The 20,994-nt window shown below is 42.0% G+C and overlaps 1 long non-coding RNA gene across 1 annotated transcript; it reads right to left on the minus strand.

Annotated features, from left to right (window-relative positions):
• Positions 1–765: 765 nt before the first annotated feature.
• LOC111958984 (uncharacterized) lies at positions 766–19,702 on the minus strand. The gene is made up of 5 exons (XR_002876604.3): positions 19,432–19,702; positions 17,515–17,559; positions 13,796–14,070; positions 7,306–7,551; positions 766–3,263 (listed from the first exon to the last, which is right to left on the minus strand). It is a non-coding gene; the product is annotated as an uncharacterized lncRNA (long non-coding RNA).
• Between the last annotated feature and the right edge of the window lie 1,292 nt (positions 19,703–20,994).

Consider the following 20,994-nt stretch of genomic DNA (forward strand, 5'->3'; position numbering starts at 1 on the left):
ATGTGGATATCAAAATCCTGTATCGGCATGCTTGCAGCATTCAAATGTTTACATTAAATTGCAAAGATTCCTAAAATGAAAACAACTGCATTTCATTTGTTTTACAGTATATTTACAGTCCTATACACTAGGGTCAGCAGACTCTTTTACATGACAATGGTAGTGACTTGTGAGGGCCCATATGCCGGTTGTTGGCACATTTACCAAATGTGGTCTCAAACATCTCAGGGTGACAGTACACTGTAACATGCAGTACACAGAGGACTACACACCCGAGTAGGGTTGTGTGTGTGTGTGTGTGTGTGTGTGTGTGTGTGTGTGTGTGTGTGTGTGTGTGTGTGTGTGTGTGTGTGTGTGTGTGTGCGTTGCGTGTGCGCACGAGTGGTGTGTGTGTGTTGAGGGTTCTTTGTGTGAGTAAACTTCAAATAAATGAAAGAAGTTATGGATTGCGTTTACAAAAAAATCCATCTCAACCATGTATTGAATTGGAATTGTTTGAAGATTTGACTTTTTATCACAACTATTATGACGATTATTGTGATCTCAAGTAGCTCAACACTAAATGTATAAGATCCTTAATCCTGTGAAATTTGGCAATAGAATCTTCCAGTCCTGGTTCTGAGTTATCAGTAAATCTGCTAACCGCTTCAAATTAGGGCAAGTATGTCTTGTGATATACTGTCAGTGATTTTTTGGTGGGTCTTCCACCTTCTCTTCTTACATGCCAATAGATTCATGACGATGGACAGAAATAGAACAAAACTGTTATTTTCTGTTTGTTTTCAATGTAAACMTTTATTACTAATCCATGACAAGACAGTTTGTTTTTCATACAAAGGCACACGTGGTTCATTCAGTGCATTCTAGCATTACATAATACATATTAGATTGCATAACACAAACAACATCGGTTGCTTAAAAATATCTGAATAGACATTTCATCTTGGTGCAAAACAAAACAAGAAACATATAATTATTGAATAACTTCAGCGACCACAATTTGTTGATTGTATGCGAATAGACTGGTTTTAGCCATCCCTGAAGTGACTTTTAGTTACGGATTAAAAATGTTTTTAAATTTCAAGCTTATCCAGGCAGATGTAATAATATAGCATTGTGATTATCAAAATAATACATTTACAAAATCAGACCAAGATAGTCTCCTTCAACTCAATTGCACAAGCGCTGAATAGATTGTTCAAATTAATATTTAAAAGATTTGCATACATTATCAATTGGAATAAAAATGTGCCACTTCCTGAAAATGTATATAAAACAAACTAGTCTATGATAGTGCTTGCATTATTGCATTTGCTTGCATGTGTATTGTGTGTGTGTGTGTGTGTGTGTGTGTGTGTGTGTGTGTCTGTGTGTGTGCGTCTGTGCGATAATGTCAAGGACAGGAAGTGAAGGAAGCCTTTGAATTCTCTGTATTTATCATGTCTTACTCTAAAGTACCTTGTATTACGCTGACGTGGTTAGCTAGGGAAAGCCAGGCTACTGCATTCAAAGCCTACTTGGAAAGCTTTAGTGGTTTAGAATGTTCTGCCCGTGCAGCCTAGCTTACTCCCTATAAACCGCACTGCTGATCAAACAGAGCTCTGCCATCAAGAATATTAGATGTGTAATTCCTACACTGATTTGCGTTGGCAGAGGCTTAGGGCCAGCATATTCAACTCTGTTATTGAAAAATTAGAACTAAAATGTCTCTCCACAATTTGTTTTATAAATCAAATGTYTTATGTTCATCTGTAATGTCTAACTTTCTCTCTAACGTTCTCTCTCTCTCTTTCACACACACACACAATATTTCATGAGATTGTTCGCCCAAAAATAATTCAGTTGAAGGCTTGCCCAATATATTTGGTAGCAGGCCAAAAACAGTTGCATAGGGTATAAAGACAACAGCTCTCCCATTCGCCTGTGTGTCATATGACACACGGAGCCGTCCAATCGCAGTGCAGTATTCTTCACTGCTGCCGTGGGTCTCACATTCATGTGTCTGTCAGTCATAGCAACTAGTAAACAATAATATATAAACACAAAAATTGGCAAAAATTCTAACCCATATAATCTAGGTAGGTCTATGTTATTTATACAGCTTGTTATACAACATTCCCATGAAACACCATGGACTCTATTCATATATTGTTATTTACTAAATTAAAATAGTAGTAGTAGTAGTAGTAGTAGTAGTAGTAGTAGTAGTAGTAAAGTGCTCTATGCTATTATATAAATGTTTGCACCTAAGAATCTGTATTGCAAGGAACATTTCCTCACAACATTTCCTCACATTTTGTACACACTGAGTGTACAAAACATTTAAGGACACGTTCCTACTATTGAGTTGCAGCCTCAATTCGTCGGGGCATGGACTCTACAAGGTGTTGAAAAGTGTTCAACAGGGATGCTGGCCTATGTTGACTCCAATACTTCCCACCGTTGTGTCAAGTTGGCTGGATGTCCTTTGGCTGGTGGACCATTCTTGATACACACGGGGAACTGTTGAGTGTGAAAAACCCAGCAGTGTTGCAGTTCTTGACACAAACCGGTGTGCCTGGCACCTACTACCATACCCCGTTCAAAGGCACTTACATTTTTGTGTCTTGCCCATTCACCCTCTGAATGGCACACACACAATCCATGTCTCAATTGTCTCAAGGCTTAAAATTCATTATTTAACCTGTCTCCTTCCCTTCATCTACACTGATTGAAGTGGATTTAACAAGTGACATCATTAAGGGATCATAGCTTTCACCTGGATTCACCTGGTCAGTCTGTGTCATGGAAAGAGCAGGTGTTCTTAATGTTTTGGACACTCAGTGTAGATGTTATTGAGTCTGCAAGCAAATACTGTAGGTCCACAGCACATGTCATGTCTCTCATTCACAGCACAGTGTATCCAAGAATCAGTGCTTCTCTGTTCATCTTGGATCCTGAGATATTTGCTCTTGTTTTCCACGCCCCCACCCCACTTTCTTATTGGCTTAATGAAAGGAAAGAAAACCAATCCTGATTGGCCCTTGTTGGATAACAAAACCCAGGCCAGAGGTCCAACCACACGTCAGAGGCAGCTAAAGTGCTCTGATGCTCAAATGTTGGGGCACGAGTCGGAGTGTAGTGGATGAACATTGTTGTAATGGGCCTGTTCCATTACAAATACTAGGGATGGGTTGGTAGTTTGTGGGCAACTTCTCTTCTCCCAATGGATTACTGCTCGATGTCATTTCTGCCCTCTTTCAGTGTTCTGGACCATTATTTGCCTGGAGGAAAAAAAGATAGTAAGTTAGAAGCAGGGGTTGGGACACAAATTATTTTCCAATCATTCTGAACTGAACCCCTATATTTTTTGTTCCGTTCCATGGATTAGTGGATTTGTAATAAAAGTTCCGGCCAGCATAATAAAGTTCTGAACCGGTTGAAGAAAAAAAAGTTGTGGTTCATATAGTTCCTTTTTGTAAATTTTTTAACCTGTGAAATCGACATAGTTTTTATATTTAGCTCATTATTTTACCTCACCATTTAGCACGGATAGAGCATCTTGCTATGGGACGTGCAGGTTAGTTGTTTACATGTTTAATTGTTCAGAGATGATGCAACTGAATTTTCACAGGTGGGGAGAAATGGGTGAACATGGAGGAGCATGGTTTGAAGCGCTGAGCATCATGACATAAATTGGGATTGTGTATAGGCTATTACTAGCATCAGAACTGTACTGAATTGCAGAATTATATACTAGACAGGGATATTTTTGGAACAAAAAATAACATTATTAACCAGTTCTCAAGATTTGAAAATAGCAGTTCTGTTCCGGGAACAGGAGAGATTACTTTCGTTCCCAGTTCTGTTTCCGTTCCTTGACATGTTTTGTTATTTTCTGGTTTTCGGGTCTGTTCCCTGAACTGGTTCCAACCACTGGTTAAAACATCACGATAAATAAAACAAACTCACAATAAAGCCAGTACATTATGTTTTAAAATCTTTTCTAGTGAACGGACAGTCTCTTTCATATAGCAAAAACAATCAGGGAGTTTCTGACAAGTGGCCTTAGGTGCGCCTGGTCTGGTTTTAGCTGAGGTAAGCCCGGGCTCTGTGTGCCGGGCGCAGACTGCCAGCTAGCCAAGGGGATTGAGGGTGAAGTTGAAAGCCACTGTTGGGAGCCTGGTACACTACGGGGCCATAATGCAAAGAGGAAGCATGTGACACACCCTAAGCTGTAGGAGCTGAGACTGAGGGACTTCTGAGAGCTGGGGGCCCTTTTATTTTAAAGCCACRCAGACAAGCAACTTAAAATCTTACCCAAGGGTCATAGAGTACATAGAGAACCAGCCATGATGTTTGCGGTTTTCTGGGTTCAAAACTTCAATGGGTAGAGCCAGCATGCTAACTAGCTAGCATCATGTTAGCCATATTAGGTATTAGCTAGAATTATGTTAGCCATATTAGCTATTAGCCAGAATCATGTTAGCCATGCCAGCTAGCATCTTGATAGCAGTTTAAACTGTACTGTATGTCAATGGGCTAACTACAAGTCAAGGAAGGACATTTCTAATTAAACGTAAAATGAGACAGAAGTGGTGTCACCAAAGGGGTTTAGGGTATTGGTGTCGGTTTGAGTTATTGGGATTCATGGTCTTGTTTTTGTTGAGTGGCCTACGGTGAATGAGCTAGTTAATGGTAAATTTACAACCACAGCATGTGGGCCAATAAAACCAGGGGGACAGGGGGACATAGAGGACGATGAGAATGATTGTGAGAGGAGGAGAGAAAGAGAAAGAGGGGGAGAGAGTAGAGTGGAGGACTCTGGTAATTAAGAGTCTAAGGGAGTGTGAGAGGGGGCACACACTGCTCAGAGCAAACTTTGTGCACAGAATCCTCACTCTTATTTATGCACCCTGTCTATTCTCCCTCCCTTCTACCCTTTATCTTCTTCCTGGCCTTTCCTCTCTCTCCATTCACTTGTCTCTCCCTCTGAATGAATAGTRACAGCMCTYTGGTGTCCCCCCCACCAACYCCCCCACCGTACACCCCTTAAACTCCCCCTCTAGCTCAGTCTTGAATAGGGAGTCGAATTGAGCAAACAGTCAGCCTGTCAGCTCAATAGGAGGTCTGGCCGTGAACTTCAAGTCCTTCCCAGGCCCCCAMCGTCACATTGGGGAGAMAGGCAMGGAGTMGGGAGGGAGGTGTGGGSTTGGGYGGCTGTGGGGAGACAGGAGGGAGGGGGTGAGTGMGAGCCACAGACACAGKCAGACTTTAGGYGGCCCCTACGTGCCAATATTGGGGGGACCTCTGCCTGCCACAYAAGTTCCCAAGACTGGAGCTTTRGCTGGAGCTATGGGGGAGGGTGCTCCAMGTCCCAGCTGCCTCCCCCCACCCCCTAGTCTAGGCAGGAGGGGTGTGTGCAGACGGGACAGTGTCTGCCCCCTGCCCAAACTCCAGCCCTCCAGACCCGCACACTCAGACGCAAGCTGCTGACTGTGCCCACCCACCCCCTCGACTCGCCTCGCTCCCAGCCCGCACAGGCCACACATCATCTCATTACCCAACGCCAGCCACTCTACTGTCTACTGTTTGTATTGTTTTGGGCTCTGCATAATTTACACAGTAAATTGAGAATGGCCCTGGCCCCTGCTCAATCTACCACCTGTTTACAGAGACTGCCCGTGATTAGTGGGTTTGCATTAGATTAGACACTGTTACTACTAAGNAGAATGGCCCTGGCCCCTGCTCAATCTACCACCTGTTTACAGAGACTGCCCGTGATTAGTGGGTTTGCATTAGATTAGACACTGTTACTACTAAGGTTCTCATGCGATGTTTTGTTAGACTGGCTCCCCAACATAGAAACTTAGACAAAACAACTTTAATTAAAAACTGCAACTGCTAATGGTCCGATGAAGCTCCAATGTGAATGTTGTGGTTTTGTCATGATTTTCTTCTCTCTCCACATTTGGCTTAATCAGATGCTATAATTTATTTTAATATCCTTAATAAATTCATTATGTCTAGTCCTAACAGCAATGTCTCTGTAGACCTCATGCAGAGGAATACCTTGGCGGGATTGGCGATGAGACAGACTTAATAGCACTCTAGTGTTTCACCGTCCATATGCATGGGTAGTAACTCAGTAGCCCATCCATTAGCAATGCTCTGGCACCGTACAGTATCTTAGCGATAGCACTGTCTCGACCTCCAGTACGCAGACACAAACAAAGGGAGTTCTCTCCGTGTGGCACGGACAATGGCACACATTGTTTACCGGCTGCCTTATTTAATCGGGCCCAGCCGACTCTAATTGGTGTTTTGGTTATTAAGCGTTTTTTAAACTTGCAGCTCCCTGTTCGGAATAAAGGAGGGCTACAACAAGCTTGCTTAGGAGAACAATACACGACTTGTCTCAGCACCAGCTCCCCCAACACCTCACCCACCAACACAAAGACAGCTTTCCMCTACTGAGACCTCGCTATCATACTCTCATTCGGCCTCTGCTTCTCTCGCTCCCTCTCTCTGTCTCTCAACCACACTCACTCTCTCCTGGTCCCTTTTGCTATGTGTTGGTGTTGTACTYCAGTGTCTGTCTGAGTAGCATACACTGACTCGTGGACGTCACAGTTTTGTCCTTTAAAGATATGCTCTGAGCTGCTTTTAGAATTTTTTACTAAACAGTCATTAGCGTAAATCTTTACATGTCAGCAAATCAGGATAATTAATTACAAAAAAGGAATGATAAGACTTGGTAAAAAATAAATATTGCAAAAAGCGTACTGTGTCTTTGATTACTAATGATAATAATAATAGTMATGATATAATATAGCCCTAGCTAATATTCGTTGAGAGTCTCTGGGTGTAACTATCTTATATAATATGCTAAATGTGGAACATTCATATCTCAGTTATTCTGACCAGGGAATACGGCCCGCGTATTTCAACCAAAATGGCAGCCGCCGCCATGTRGGGCATGTGTGTGAAGAGGATGGCACAACAATTCCCAAACGGGAAGAAAACTGGGCTGTTCAGAGCACAGATGCCCACTGAATGCCTGAGAGAGAGCAAGAGCAAGGAGGGATTTAATGCAAGCACACACACAAAAACCCCAGCCTTCCTCCCCCCTCCATCAACGCGTCTCGTGATTTCTACAATTAGCAAACACATCTGAGGTGCTTAAAGGCAAGGCCAGCCTGGCAGAGGGAGGGAGCGAGAGAGAAGGGAGGGTCCGGAGGAGGAGGAAAGGATGGGGTGATGGTGGCGGTGGTGGTGTTATGGAGGCGTGATGAAGCATGGCGGGCGTAGGGCTGTTGTTGTTACCTGCTCTCTCTGGTCCTCACTTCCATTTCATGCCAGCGTGCGTCGTCCTAAGATGGTGGCGTGGGCTGCGTCTCGCGGTACAGGAGAATGGGGAAGGCAGCTGAGGATGAAGCGAGGGAGGGGAGAAGGGGAGAGGCGACACGGAGGAGGGTGAGAAGAGGGAGTCAGAGTCAACAGCAACCTCTCRTCCTCTCCRTGTTTTTCAMCCTCATTTTGCCAGCATTCTGTCATGGTGGTGTTGGTGGTCTGCACAAAAAAATAAGAATAGGGAAAAAGATGAGGCAAAAAGAGAAAGTGTGAGTATGCAGTTTAACCAGCCGAGATACACATACATGCATATGTACGTATACACACGCAACCACACACACACCTTTTCATGTCTTTTCTCATGGTACAGTCTGCCCCTGAGCATGCAAATGACTTTCATTATGCAAATGCATGCAAATCAGATCCAACCATCTGAGAATCAAGACTGGGAAGAAAAAAAATAGACAGAGATTGAATGAAAGAATGAAAGAGAAAAAGAACAGGGGGGAAATCCTTTTGAGTGGCAGGAGGCGGTAAGTTAGGTAGATGGTATGTGGAGGAACAACAGTGGCCCCAATTGGACAAACAAGATTACCTTTTGTATTATAAAGATTTCTTTTTTTTTTCTGACTGCACTGTATTTTAACATCATACTTGATATCATACAAGTTTCATATGAAGTTAAGTTCAGACTCACATCATCTGCAATAGTAAGAAAAGAGATTGCTCCAGCTAACGCAGGCTTTTCAGCCATTCCACAATAAATGTCTTTACTTTCATTCAAGGACGCAACAAGAACTTGAGCTCTGTTATGGAATAAACACATGAATTTCACATGTGCTCATGTGATCTTATGTGAAGTTAATGTGATAACGTGACAACATGTAAAAGCAACATGTGATAACATGAAGGTACACATGCGAAAACATTTGAGCAAGCGCGAAAACATGATCTCATGAAAGAAATGTGACAACATGGGGATGCAACATTTTTACATTTTTGAAAGTTTTTCACATGTGAAACTGCTTATTTCCCATGTTGCTTTTACTGCAAATCACGTGAGGTGAAAACTTTATTCTCCACACAGGTGAACAAGTGGTGTTAACATGTGAACTCTAAATGTAATACATGTGAACATATTGTTTCACGTGAACAACTAATGTCACGTGTCTCTTTTCATGTTTTTTTGTAAGGGAAGTAATGAAATAATATTGGGGTTTTAAGGTAAGCGGTACGCTGTTCAGSTAAAATAGTGTAGTACTGTATATTTAATCGATATGATTACATTTGATCACTTAGTGACGCACCTGGGATTTAAAATCGCACTCTCTATATTTGGAGTACGCTGATCTTTCTGCTGTGTCACAAAGTCTGTAGTATTCTCAGAAGTCCTCCACAGATGAATTACCTACAATGCATCTCTGCAATTAGCTCAAGAATGCCATCTACGCTGCTATTTTAGTTCTAAAATAATCTGACTATTATCTCATCATTGATTTCCTTTACTTATTTCATCAATTTGGGGGTTTTCTATATAGTTGTCCAATGTTGGTGGGGCATATTATTTACTTACTCCTGAATCACAATGATAAATATAATACTTATTATTGAGTCTTTTTTTTAACAAAGCTGGTATCTACTTTGAAGTACAAAGTGTAGGAATAGAGGTGAAATCAGTTATTGATACAGACATGGTGGGGTAGCAGGAAGATCGTACGTAATGCCTTGAACCGAGAGGCTGTGAGTTCATATCCCAGGTGAGGACATAAATAAACAAACAATGTAATCATGTGTGTCAAATATGTAAATTGAAAACACTGTGACTGTGGGACATTTTGTTTGCAGGGCCTATGTAATCATGTGAAATATCCCAAAATGTACTGTAAGTCCAACCAAAACCACATGAAAGGTTATGTGATCACGTGAAAATAAAATCTAATGCAGTGGTAGAAAGGCTGTGACCTAGAATGGGATTGTTGTCTAAAATATGCTATTGAAGTCACAGATGGTTTGCTGTATGAGATCAAATGTTGGGAAACTTCATTATAACAAAAACAACAATACTACAGTATCAACATGCTAGGTTGATGAAGAGGTTGATGGAGCTATTGTATCAACATGCTAGGTTGATGAAGAGGTTGCTGGAGCTATTGTATCAACATGCTAGGTTGATGAAGAGGTTGCTGGAGCTATTGTATCAACATGCTAGGTTGATGAAAGAGAGTTGCCTGGAGCTATTGTATCAACATGCTAGCGGTGAATGAGAGGTGCTGGAGCTACTTGTATCAACATGCTAGAAGGTTTGATGAAGAGGTTGCTGCGAGCTTATTGATATCAACATGCTAGGTTGATGAAGAGGTTGCTGGAGCTATTGTATCCATACTAGGTTGATGAAGAGGTTGCTGGAGCTATTATGTTAGCCTTTGCATTGTTTTAGCACAAAATAGTCAAGCATAATTGAAGTGGTGCTTTCCATGTCATTCTCCAGCCAAGCTACACATGCAAGTAAACCAAGAGCTACAAACTAACTCCACCAATCTGGGTGGAATCTACTAACTAGCTACCAGCCTAGCCTATACTGACATTTGGTGAACCACAGAGCAGACTGATCGGGAGGGAGAGCTGCTGTCTGTTTCATCTCCAGGCTAGAGGAAGGAGGCAGCTTTCGTTTCAGGGTGCCAGTTGGGAGGCACTATTTTTGTAAGCTGTAATGGGGGAGTAGGTAGGGGTGAAGGGAAGGGCCTTGGAGTGTGAGAGAGTAGGTTGGAGGAAGGGAAGGGCAGTAGTAGAGGGGGTGGGGGTACCACTGAATGGTGGCAAACTCTCCTAATTGGCACTTGACATTTTTCTGCCATTGGCACTAAAGTGGGCAGCTTTCAGCCCGCTCCGAGTCCTTGTTGGAAAAGTGCCATATGCAAATATGGCGAATGGGCTCCATTATGAAGCTCTGATATTAACGCTCAGGGAACAATGAAATTGTGTGCTTACTCTGGACTCGTAGGTGTGTGAGCGAGAACAAGACAATGCTGCCATAGCAGCTTCGTCTGAACAGCCCCTTCACATGACGTTCTGACAAGTCATTTCACCAGAATGGCCTTCTGTGGACTGAGGCTCTGTCAGGCTCTGTCCAAAAGCTTTGTTCAAGACTGAAATAGTTTGTTTCAGTTTGTGCAATATTTGCCAAACTTCTGAAAATGTAATATTTCTCTTTTTGTTGAGAGGCTCTTTTTCCTAACTGTTAAAATATACAGAAAAAGATTTGCTTTTTTCAAAAAACGCATCCTATGTTAAAGCATTACCAGTTGAGCACATTGTTCTAAATGCTAGAATGTATAGTGTTCTGTAATCCTTCTGATATTTCTCTATTTGGATTGTTTACCCTTCACTAGCTCCCGGCGCAACAGTGGAGGGAGATCAAAACATAAGTCCTGTCTCCCTTTGGAGACTTCTTGGCAAATCAATGATGAATTGTAGCAAAACTGAGAAGCATTTTCAAAGACCGAGAAATGATAAGAGACTGATCTTGGACAGATAGGCCAAACAAACTCCCAGCACTAACTTCCAAGAGGAAACATATAAAGCAGATTGTCAAAGGCCGTAAAGCAGTTCCATCTTTATCTCCACACAAGTCGAAACTGTCAGGGAGGAAACAGAACAACGGGTCCAACGATAGCACCCAACTCCGGTGTGGTCCAAACCAAGTCAAAGTACACCTGTTACTGCTAAGTTACCAAACTTGATCTCCTTTGTCTGGGTGGGCCCATTGACTTCTGTAAACGCCTGAAATACATTAATTTCTCTGTGAGCGACAGGGAGGCGGGGGACACTTTAGAAATAGCAAAGTCTGCCCCTCTGTACCAGCCCAACAGTGAAGCCATTTTCCAAACTCTGTTGGTGTGTTCTGTTGAGAGAAAGGGAGGCAGAGAAAAGGGGTAAGAATCACTGGGCCTTTTTCAGAAACCCATCTGGCTGTTAGGACCCGGAGGTGCTGAAAMGGTGGTAAAGGAGCCCATTGTCTCCCTGTGACAAGTGGACTAGCTCTATTGACTGTAAAGTCTACTGGTGTGGGGCCGCCTAGGCCCGGCCACAATGCCTGCTTTTCTACTTGACACTTGGAGTCTAAATCTGCTTGCCTAGTGCTTGAAAGCTAAGACAAATCCACCAAACCCTCCCTCTGCCCCCCTTCCTTCCRTTCTCCTCTCCCTCCCTCCACCCTTTCTCTTTATCCCCCTCTCTCTTTGCCTCCCTCCACTCCAGACAGGGCTACAGTAGAGTCCTGGAGGTTTTGTGGAACTCCTGTTTTTGTGCCATTTTCAGGCAGGCAGTGCAAGGCCGTCTTTCCTCTGGGGTAGGGTTGCAAAATTCCAGGAACTTTCAATGAATTCCCTGGTGTTCTAGAAATSCTGGTTTTGCAACTGTACTCCAGGGTCCCTAGTGTGGACTGTTATTGATATGACTGTGGCACACAGTTATCCCACTTATCGCCACCAACAAAACAGCTGCACCAGTGCACACACCTTCATGGGCATCTGTTACTGACATCATATAATCTTTTCTTCAAATAGTATTCATGCTTATCATACAAACTGTAGCTAATTYGAGAGAAAACATGTTTTTACTGCCTGAAAAAGAAATACAAAGTGATGTCAGAAAGCTAATCTAACTTTGCTGAAATCTCTACCTAGAAATGTTGTCAATCAATCAAATTTTACTTGCATAACACTTTGTAAAAAGCCAATTTGTCACATTAACATGTATATAGTTATACAACCATAGATAACAACCAAGAACAGTCGTTGGGGCCTTGTTCCAGTTCCCCTGGATTCTTCCGTTGGTAATGACAGTAGCTAGGGAAAACAGACAAAGAGCCAGGTACCACTGTGCCACCGGAGGAGGTGACATCACTGCCTGTCACTTCCTGTCAAGGCCCTCGTCTCTCTCGCTCCCTCGCTGAGCCCTGAGCTCAAATGTCACACTCAGCACCTGCAATGCAGCAGGCAGGGACCGCTGCACAACCCGCTAAGATTGTGACATTGTGAGTGTTGTTGCTATACAAACGCTCCAACAGGAGTTTCAGTTTAGTCCAACGTGCCATATTGGAGTCAATATTGTGTTTGTTATCAAAGCAGAATTCAAATGTATAAATTTAGCTGAGTACATGTGATTGAAACCATGTTTAGGCCATTGATCACCATATGAATAACATGTTTTTCAAACATACTGGTGCTATAGTATACAATTTACTCTCCAATTTCTCTGTAATGTCTTGAAGCTATGGAAGGCTGATTTGGCCAAAAGACAGAAATATCATACTAGAGGCCTCACTCGACATGATTCTTTTTCTAGTTGAAAAGAAATCAACATCATTGCCTTGATGGCTGATTGAAGGTGTGAAGATCTGATTGACCAATTACTCCCCACTATGGGCTGAGGCCCGGATTGTTCCCTCTCTCATGGCTCTGTCACTGGGGGCAGTTTCTGGTTGATTGCCCTCGGACCACTCCCCCACAGAGCCCCACACAGTGGCATTCAACAAGACCCGTCAGGCCTTTCCACATGGTAGCACCTCATGCAATGGAGGCTTCGCCATGGCACATTCACAACCAAGCCAACTGTCACCTCAAATCAAACACCCAAACAAAACCAAAATCAAACACCTTCCCATATGAAAGAAAGAGGGGGAGAAATCAAATAAACAACCGTCTAGCTTAACAAAACTGGCCTCAAACAGATCTGTCCATTCGACTATGTGCTGGCAGGGGACAACTTCCACAATCCAAATAACGTATGACATTAGAGGCCATAATCAGCAACCATACTTTCTATTAATTTCACCTGTTTTCCAACAGCCTTAACTAAAAACCTATCAGCCGAGTACAGAATTGCTACAGTGGTAGGATGGTGTTACTTGCATCTACTGACTGGCCAATTTGTTAAGCATTTCAGCAAAGTCCGCAGTCAGCACCATTCAGGTTGCCGTTGGTTCTTTGGGACCTGCCCACCACTGCTGGCCATGTGATTGTAAGGATAAGCTGGTGCATGCAGCCCCACACAGAGGGATCTGGGGCTTATTAGATTACAAGTGATCCTGTTGGACCAACCGGGCTGTGAGGGACCAATGCCACCGGCCATGTGCAAATATGAGGAAATATGTGTATGGCATTGTGTATAACTCATTATTTTTAGAGATCAATCTCAAAGCGATCAGGATTTCCCAACTGTACGGCTCAGGGGAAAATCTCAATGCCTCAAAAATGTGAATACTCAAAGATGTAAATTTAGAAGAAACTCAACAAATACTCAAACTCTCAAATCTACTGCTAAAATTCTCAAAGGCAATTGTGATATATTTGACGCAATAACAGAGACCAGATAGTTGTAATTGTCAAGCTGAGTTAAAAAGACACACACATGTACACATCACACATAAACCTGTGCAATTGGATGACATCACACGACCTACTTGAATTTTTCTTCTGCTCCCAAGTCCTYTGATGTCGGCCATTTTCGTTGCTTGTTTTGCTGTGAATGGTAGAATGGGGTGGTGCAGCATGGGGGATATGTGTTGGGGATCTTGATGCCTTTCAGGAGCGTAATGGGATTCTTGTTACTTTCGGTTATCTAGCTTTATGAAGAATGTACATCACTCATACAGCTAGATAACCAAAGATAACAACCAACCCCTAAGGCTGCCCATCCTCTTGTGCCACAGGTGATATGCACGGGCCAGATTCTGACCTATAATCAGGAAAAAGACAGTATAAACAATCAGAAAAATTAAGACTTGAATTTCCCTTTTCAAACTTAAGTGCACCCTGAGTAAACTGTAGCAGTTCTATGGAGAGGTCTGGTCACATTCATGCAGTACCTAAAATGTAAGAAATGCTGATTATTTTAAATTAATCAACTTTAATCAAATGTGTACTTAACACTTCACAAAAATACCAGAACCTCCTGACCCTCTGCTTAAAGTACTCATCAGCAATTGGCCACTTACTAACTGTAACATTTCCCTGCCAATCCACCCTCACTGTTCTGCTGTTACAAAGCCTTTGATTGGACGGCCAGCCCGTAACATGGCAGCCAAAGTCTTGACTCCTCAAAGTCAAATAATCAGCGTGAGGCTTGATCAAAACACCAGTCCAAACTGGTTACGGCGCCAGTCTTCCCAGACCACTCCTCTCCACCCCTGCGCCCACCCCTATGGTGAGGCAGTCTTTCACAAGGACTGGCTCCATAGGAGGGTAATGGCTTCAAACGCCCCCCACGCCATGTCCAAAATGTATTTTTTTAATTAAAACTGTTTTACTGTAAGATACAGAGAGAAGGGTTTGTCTCTTGCATTTGCATATCTATTAGAGATTCCACACTAAATTGGGGAGGGCATGTTCAATGTTGGGGTCAGAATATGGCACAAAAGCACAAACACACACAAGTGCAAACCTACACACACAGATACACACACACACACACACACACACACACACACACACACACACACACACACACACACACACACACACACACACACAGAGTACACACATTTCTGGCACATGGCACAAGGGCCAATTAAAAGTTTTTTTGTCTGCCCAGCCCTACAATGAGGCTCCTCCCATCTATACATGTTCTAATGACTGACAGGAGAGAGATGGACAGAGAGCGAGAAAGAAAGAGAACATTCTCCCCTTTAGTGTACACATCTTTACCTGTAGTCTCACACTGTTGGCAGATAACACATCCTCTCCTTACTGTCAGCTAGAACAAGAATTCAAGCTTGAAAATGTATTCTATCTTATTTTGGTTCATAATCTACCAGTCACCATAAGGATTTCTAACCACCTTTATCATTTCTTACTACAGTATGCTACACAAGGACAAAGCAAGGRTCTTTGAAAGCATCCGCACTCGCAAACATGCATATTCCATACAGTACATGCACATACACCCATGCACGCAAGCACACACACACGTGCAAACCAAACAAAAGCGTGCACACATGCTGGAAATAGGAATGATACTATCTTTCCTGAAAAAGTGACTATTCACCCAGGAAGGTATTTCTTCCTGCCAAGAACAAAATGCCATCAAAACAAAATACTGTTGCAGTTACAGAAATGTCCTGATCTCTACGTGTTTTTTTGTCAGAGAGTGAATTTACATGTTACAACATCATTTGAAATTATATCTGACATGGATATTGGATATACTTTGTTAAAATAATAAGACTTGATTATATAAGCATAAAGGGTTATCAGTACATCTATCGCAGTGATTCATTTGATTGTACTTATAATGCATGAAATTATTTTGAATTATACTGTTCCAGGATAAATATTTGAAATTCAACAAAATAATAATAATAATTTACTGTTTTTTTGATACTGTACACAGTATGTGAGACAGTTGTGTGATTTATTTTTTAATTGCTAAGTTATTAGATAAAATAAATACTCATAATACTACCACCAATGATAAGTAACATTATATTCTCAACATTATATTGAAAACAATCAAAAACATGTATTTTATGTTATTTTCAAGAAATTACATTTAACATGTATTTCATCGTTTGCAGTGGAGAGTTGGAATTGGAAAGTTGTTGTTTTTATCAGCCGATTTTATTAACCTATATTATTAGCATTATTACTGTTATTATTATACTGTGCAAATTCCAAATAGTTTGATACGCAGTTGTGACGATTCCTTCTGATAATGTCAATGCATTTGACCAACTTTATTTCAAGTAATAATAATAAACATTATTTAAGGAAATAAAGTAAGAAAGAATATGTTTCATATTAGGCCTACATTGCGCCAGAMGCGATTACAAAGAACTCACACTGCGCCTCTGTAACGAAGCTCATCTCAGATTCAGCACCACAYCAGTGGACAGCGGCCTTGTCTCTTAGTAGCCTTCAGAGCCAGGATTTCAACACCAAAATCCCCGATAAGCATATTAACTATCATACAATCCGTTTGTTAAAAATAACTGCATTTGTCTTCTTGTTTTAACAGTTAACCTAGGCCTCCTACCCCTTGGTAAATTCAGATAGGCTTCTATGGCGCAGTAAKATGCCAAGGAGAGATCCGGTTCGACTGTCTATTACTGCATCTTGCCAACCACATAATTGCCAAGGCATATAACTCTTTCAGCCATTCATTCATTCATTCATTCAAACAAACCTAATCCCTCCTCGCCATTGGATAAGACGTTGGTGACGTCCTTCAAATTTATGCTTAGGAATGATTGAAAATGTTTGATGAAGCAATACACAATGCACATATTTTCTGTAGATTTATTGTAGGTACAAAGAAAGTAGTTATAGCTTTATAATAAAGTGATCAATGTATGCCATTGAGATATGACGTGAATCGATGTAATTCAATCCAACCTGATCCGTAATGTATTGGCACAATGCTGTTGCCCAGGTCCCAATGCTTATGCACGAGGCACGAACTGAGGTCATTTCTAAATGTTCATCACATGTAATTGGCGCGGTCCATGCAATCTGTTGGCAGAGGGCCTAAGCTACTGTAGCCTACCGCTGCACACTGGAACCTTGTGGCGTCGTTATACCAACAGCGTCCACTGCTAATGAAAAATGACGAGCTTGACAAGTATGAACSCAAAGGTGTAGATAAGCAGTAAAATAACATTTCATTTCTGTATTCTCTTGTGAAATGATGATTAATACAGTATTAATATCCAAAGGCTTAGTCAATTTGTAATATTTTAACTATTGAATCGAATTGACTAAGTTTTCGAAGGGGACTTGCACTGCACTCTTATGCACAAATAATATCATATAGGCTAATCTAATTACAAAAGTTTGGTGCTATCGAGTATACTTGGGACATCCCTACCCTAACCCTAACATTAACATTAACATTAACATTAACCATAACCATAACCATAGCCATACCCCATTACCTAACCCTAACCTTAACCTTTACCTTAACCATTTTACATTTCGACTTCAACGAGATATGGACGTTCCAAGGATCCCAGATAGCACGCAACAACTACAAAAAGTTACGATTTTAGCAAAACACGTCCCACAATGCATACCAATGTCCATTTGGAATTTGTGCAAGTGATTTAACTGAGTTAAAGTGATCAATGTCTAAGCCATACCTGCCCAGTTATTAAGACTGTAAGAGTGTGTGGTGTATTTATATTACCTATGCCACCTGCTCTGTTGCGCCTATATGTCTCTCCATTGAAACCTGAAAAAAACAAAAACAAGAAACGCTTATTTTCCAACCCATCTGCAGTCGTATGGTAACTGTCCGGTTAAAGTCAACAATTACAACAACCCAGTTTCGTTTGAACTGAGTATATTACTTTTTTAATTGTCCCTACAGACAGGTACGAGGCCTCAAGCCTGCATCTGCCCTTCTAGATATGACGTTGAGGCGACATAAAACCACTACATGGTTCAAGATAGTAGGCTAAAATTCACGAGAGCGTTGTTATGTAATCTACCTGTATAAAGGCACCTGAGCTAGATAGGACCCGAGTCTAGGACACACCTCAGAAGACATCTCCAAAAGCTCTTTAAAAGACATATAGGCAATAGGCAGATCGATTTTTAGACAAGGCCTTCAACAATACTCGTCAAAAACCGAGTCAGACCTACATTACGCACAACCCACAATCCAGCTAGGTGCTTGGAAGAGATGTGCACATTAAAATATTTGCAATTTAATAAAGAAAACACGCACGTTTATGGATAGAATGTCACCAGGTGTAGCACGAACTATAAAACCAAACAAAACAACAACCTGGCTGTGCAAAACCAATTCGCTTTTTGATCTTAGGCCGCAAAATGCTAAGCGTTACATTTCAMATAATTCTGCAGTCTCTTTATTTACACATCATACCATGGCCTATGACAACAAATGTGTACGCAATGTGCTATTGCGCATTATTAACGTATATATTAGCGTCCTGTACAGGCATACCAATGTCACATATATAGTACTACTTCACAAAGCATAATGGAAATGCATATCCATGGTCTATGCTCCCGTAACGCTCACACGTGTGCTACAGAAGGCCGAGTATTCGACGTGCACGTGCGGATTTGATGGCCTTGTGATTCTCCATCCACCCGCTATAGGTGTGAGCAGTAGTACTTTATACCATTGCTATTAAGCGTTTTCATAATCTGGACTCGAATCTCAATTGATCAACTGATCAAGGGCTTGCCTACATTTTGAATAGGCGACTTTTCCTTAAAACTATAGAAGTTGAATAATAGGCTACATTATTGTAGAAAACATTATGTGGCAAATTACAAAGGCGGYTGACATGTAGACAATTTTCTTGTGATGTTTTATAAGTACATCTGGCTACATGAATTATTTATGTTGAAATGGTATGGTATGTAAAATGACATATGCGTTCTATTACCTCTGTGGGTCTGCGTCTGTCTGGGTGATGCATGTGGAACCTTGCAGTGTGAGGGGCWTGGTTAGTCTACTCCATGGTGCGTAATGGAGGTCGTTATCAAGCCCCCTAGCCTAAGATTGACCATATCCCATCTTTCTTTGTTTGTGCAAAACTATTAAACTARAATAGGTGAAGTGTTGAGTGTAATGAGCTGTGTCGTATCTAAAACATTGTGAGCCTGACCTTCCAGTCATTAAATTCAAGAGAGCCCAAATCCAAAATAATGGATATGTCGAAATGGTTGTTTCCATATGCTACAAACATAATTTCAGCCTACAAAATTAAACCAAAGCTGTAATGGATAGGCTAGTTGTTTTTTTGTCTTGTAGGCTATCTAATGTCCGGACACCGTGCAATATAAATTTTCATYCACAATCTTCAAATGAGCATAACCATTTGAATTGATAGCCTATTCGAATTATACAGGAAAACCCGTGCCAAAGACGCCTTTATCGCGGCCGATATTGCACGAGTAGCATACAGTGAGTGCCAAACCCACCAGGATAAAACGATGCGCTAGCGTGTTCTTTTATTTGTTCTGTTTTATGCTACACATGCATGCAAAATTACGACTGCGTTGTCCGCATCCGCMTCAATAGCACGCAACAGAACATACATTTTGTAATCATATATGCCATACTCACCCCGGTGTCTGCCAGCCACGGTTACAAACGCTCTCCACAACAATCAACCAAGCGAGTCCAGAGATGTAGAACAACTGAGCGCTTGTAGGTTGGCTCGCGCCTGGTCTTGAGCTTCATGGCTGCAGCTCGCTGTGACGTCGCGCTGGCCCCATCCATTCATCTTTTCGCGGCTGGGTCCCCCTTGTTTATAATCGAGATTATTTCCCATAGAGATGGTGTTCGCCTCCCCCCGCGGAGAGCGAAGTGAACCGTTCGCTGTGCCTCGCGCTCGCCATTCCTCTTGTACAATGCATATGAATTTAAACATGCCTGCCAAAAAACATATAGCATCGCCAAGACCCTCCCCTTATGACACGACAGTAGGGGCCTCTCTGACACGATGCAGCTCTATTGTGTCCACTCCCCTCTGAAATTAAGAAAACGGGCTGCGATATGAATATATTCAACATCTCTCCCAACCATGGTTTTGTATAACGGTAAATGTTATCGCCCTCAAGAGTGCACGTGTCCAAGATATTCGTCTCATATAGGCTAAACTACTACAATCCTTTATGTCTGTTCATAGCGTCCATTATCTTGTGATTTCATGCCAATGGTACGAGGTTGAGGTTATATGAATCAGTGATATGGGCWTCAATAATCCACTTGGGATACATTTCTAATATTGAGTGAAATAACTCTATAACTCTAAAGTCTAAAAAGTTTGTCATGGCTGGTTGGAGTGAGTTTTRGAACCTGGCTCCTGTGGGATTATATGAATTCCATGTAATCTTGTCTAGTTACCAATATTCGTTTGACATGAAGGCCCCTGCGACTATGGACTAACTCCTGCGCCTGAAACAAGTGCGCGCATTCCCCATTCCCTTTGTCTGTCTCTTTGATACAGAAGACTCGTGGAATGTGACCACTGGATCGCCAGGGTGAGACCGTGCAAATCAGCTTTTACCGTCAGCACCGAGTCCAGACCAGCAGACAAGAGCCAAGAAAGGGGTCTAGGTCGGTTGATTATCATAATAATCAGATCGTGGGGAGGAAAATCTCCTTTGAATAAATTACTTCTTCAATAGGAGGCGCGACTGCCAAAGAGACAACTTTGTCAGCCACAGTTGATGTTGGTTTCTCTCTATCAGTGTTTAGGGGTCCCCATTTCTTTCTCTCCAAATTTTGGACGCTTTCCTAGAGATCAAACTATAAATACGGCTACTGCTTCTTTCCCGGGCTTAGCTTGGTAAGCTTGTTTTCTTCTCTCCAGCACACAACGATGCACAGGTTACCAAGGGCAAGCCTAAAACCGTCCTTTGGTAGCGGCTAATGGGCTATGGGTTGGGACAATGGCTTCGTTTCCCCCCAGCGACCGCATGATGGGAACCCGGGACCGTGGTGGACAAGAGATATTGTACAGAAATGTATGATGGCAATTTGCACGTCCCAAGTTCATTATCACTCGTCAGGCAACTCTAGCATGGTCTCCCAACCCCCTCCTGGCAGTACAGCCTCACTGGTTGCACACTTTAGCCTAAAACCACAAAAAATGGACACTCTTCTTATAGGTGCCTATTAGTC

Source organism: Salvelinus sp. IW2-2015, linkage group LG35 (assembly GCF_002910315.2).
Source record: "Salvelinus sp. IW2-2015 linkage group LG35, ASM291031v2, whole genome shotgun sequence".
In the NCBI taxonomy this organism is placed as follows: Eukaryota; Metazoa; Chordata; class Actinopteri; order Salmoniformes; family Salmonidae; genus Salvelinus; species Salvelinus sp. IW2-2015.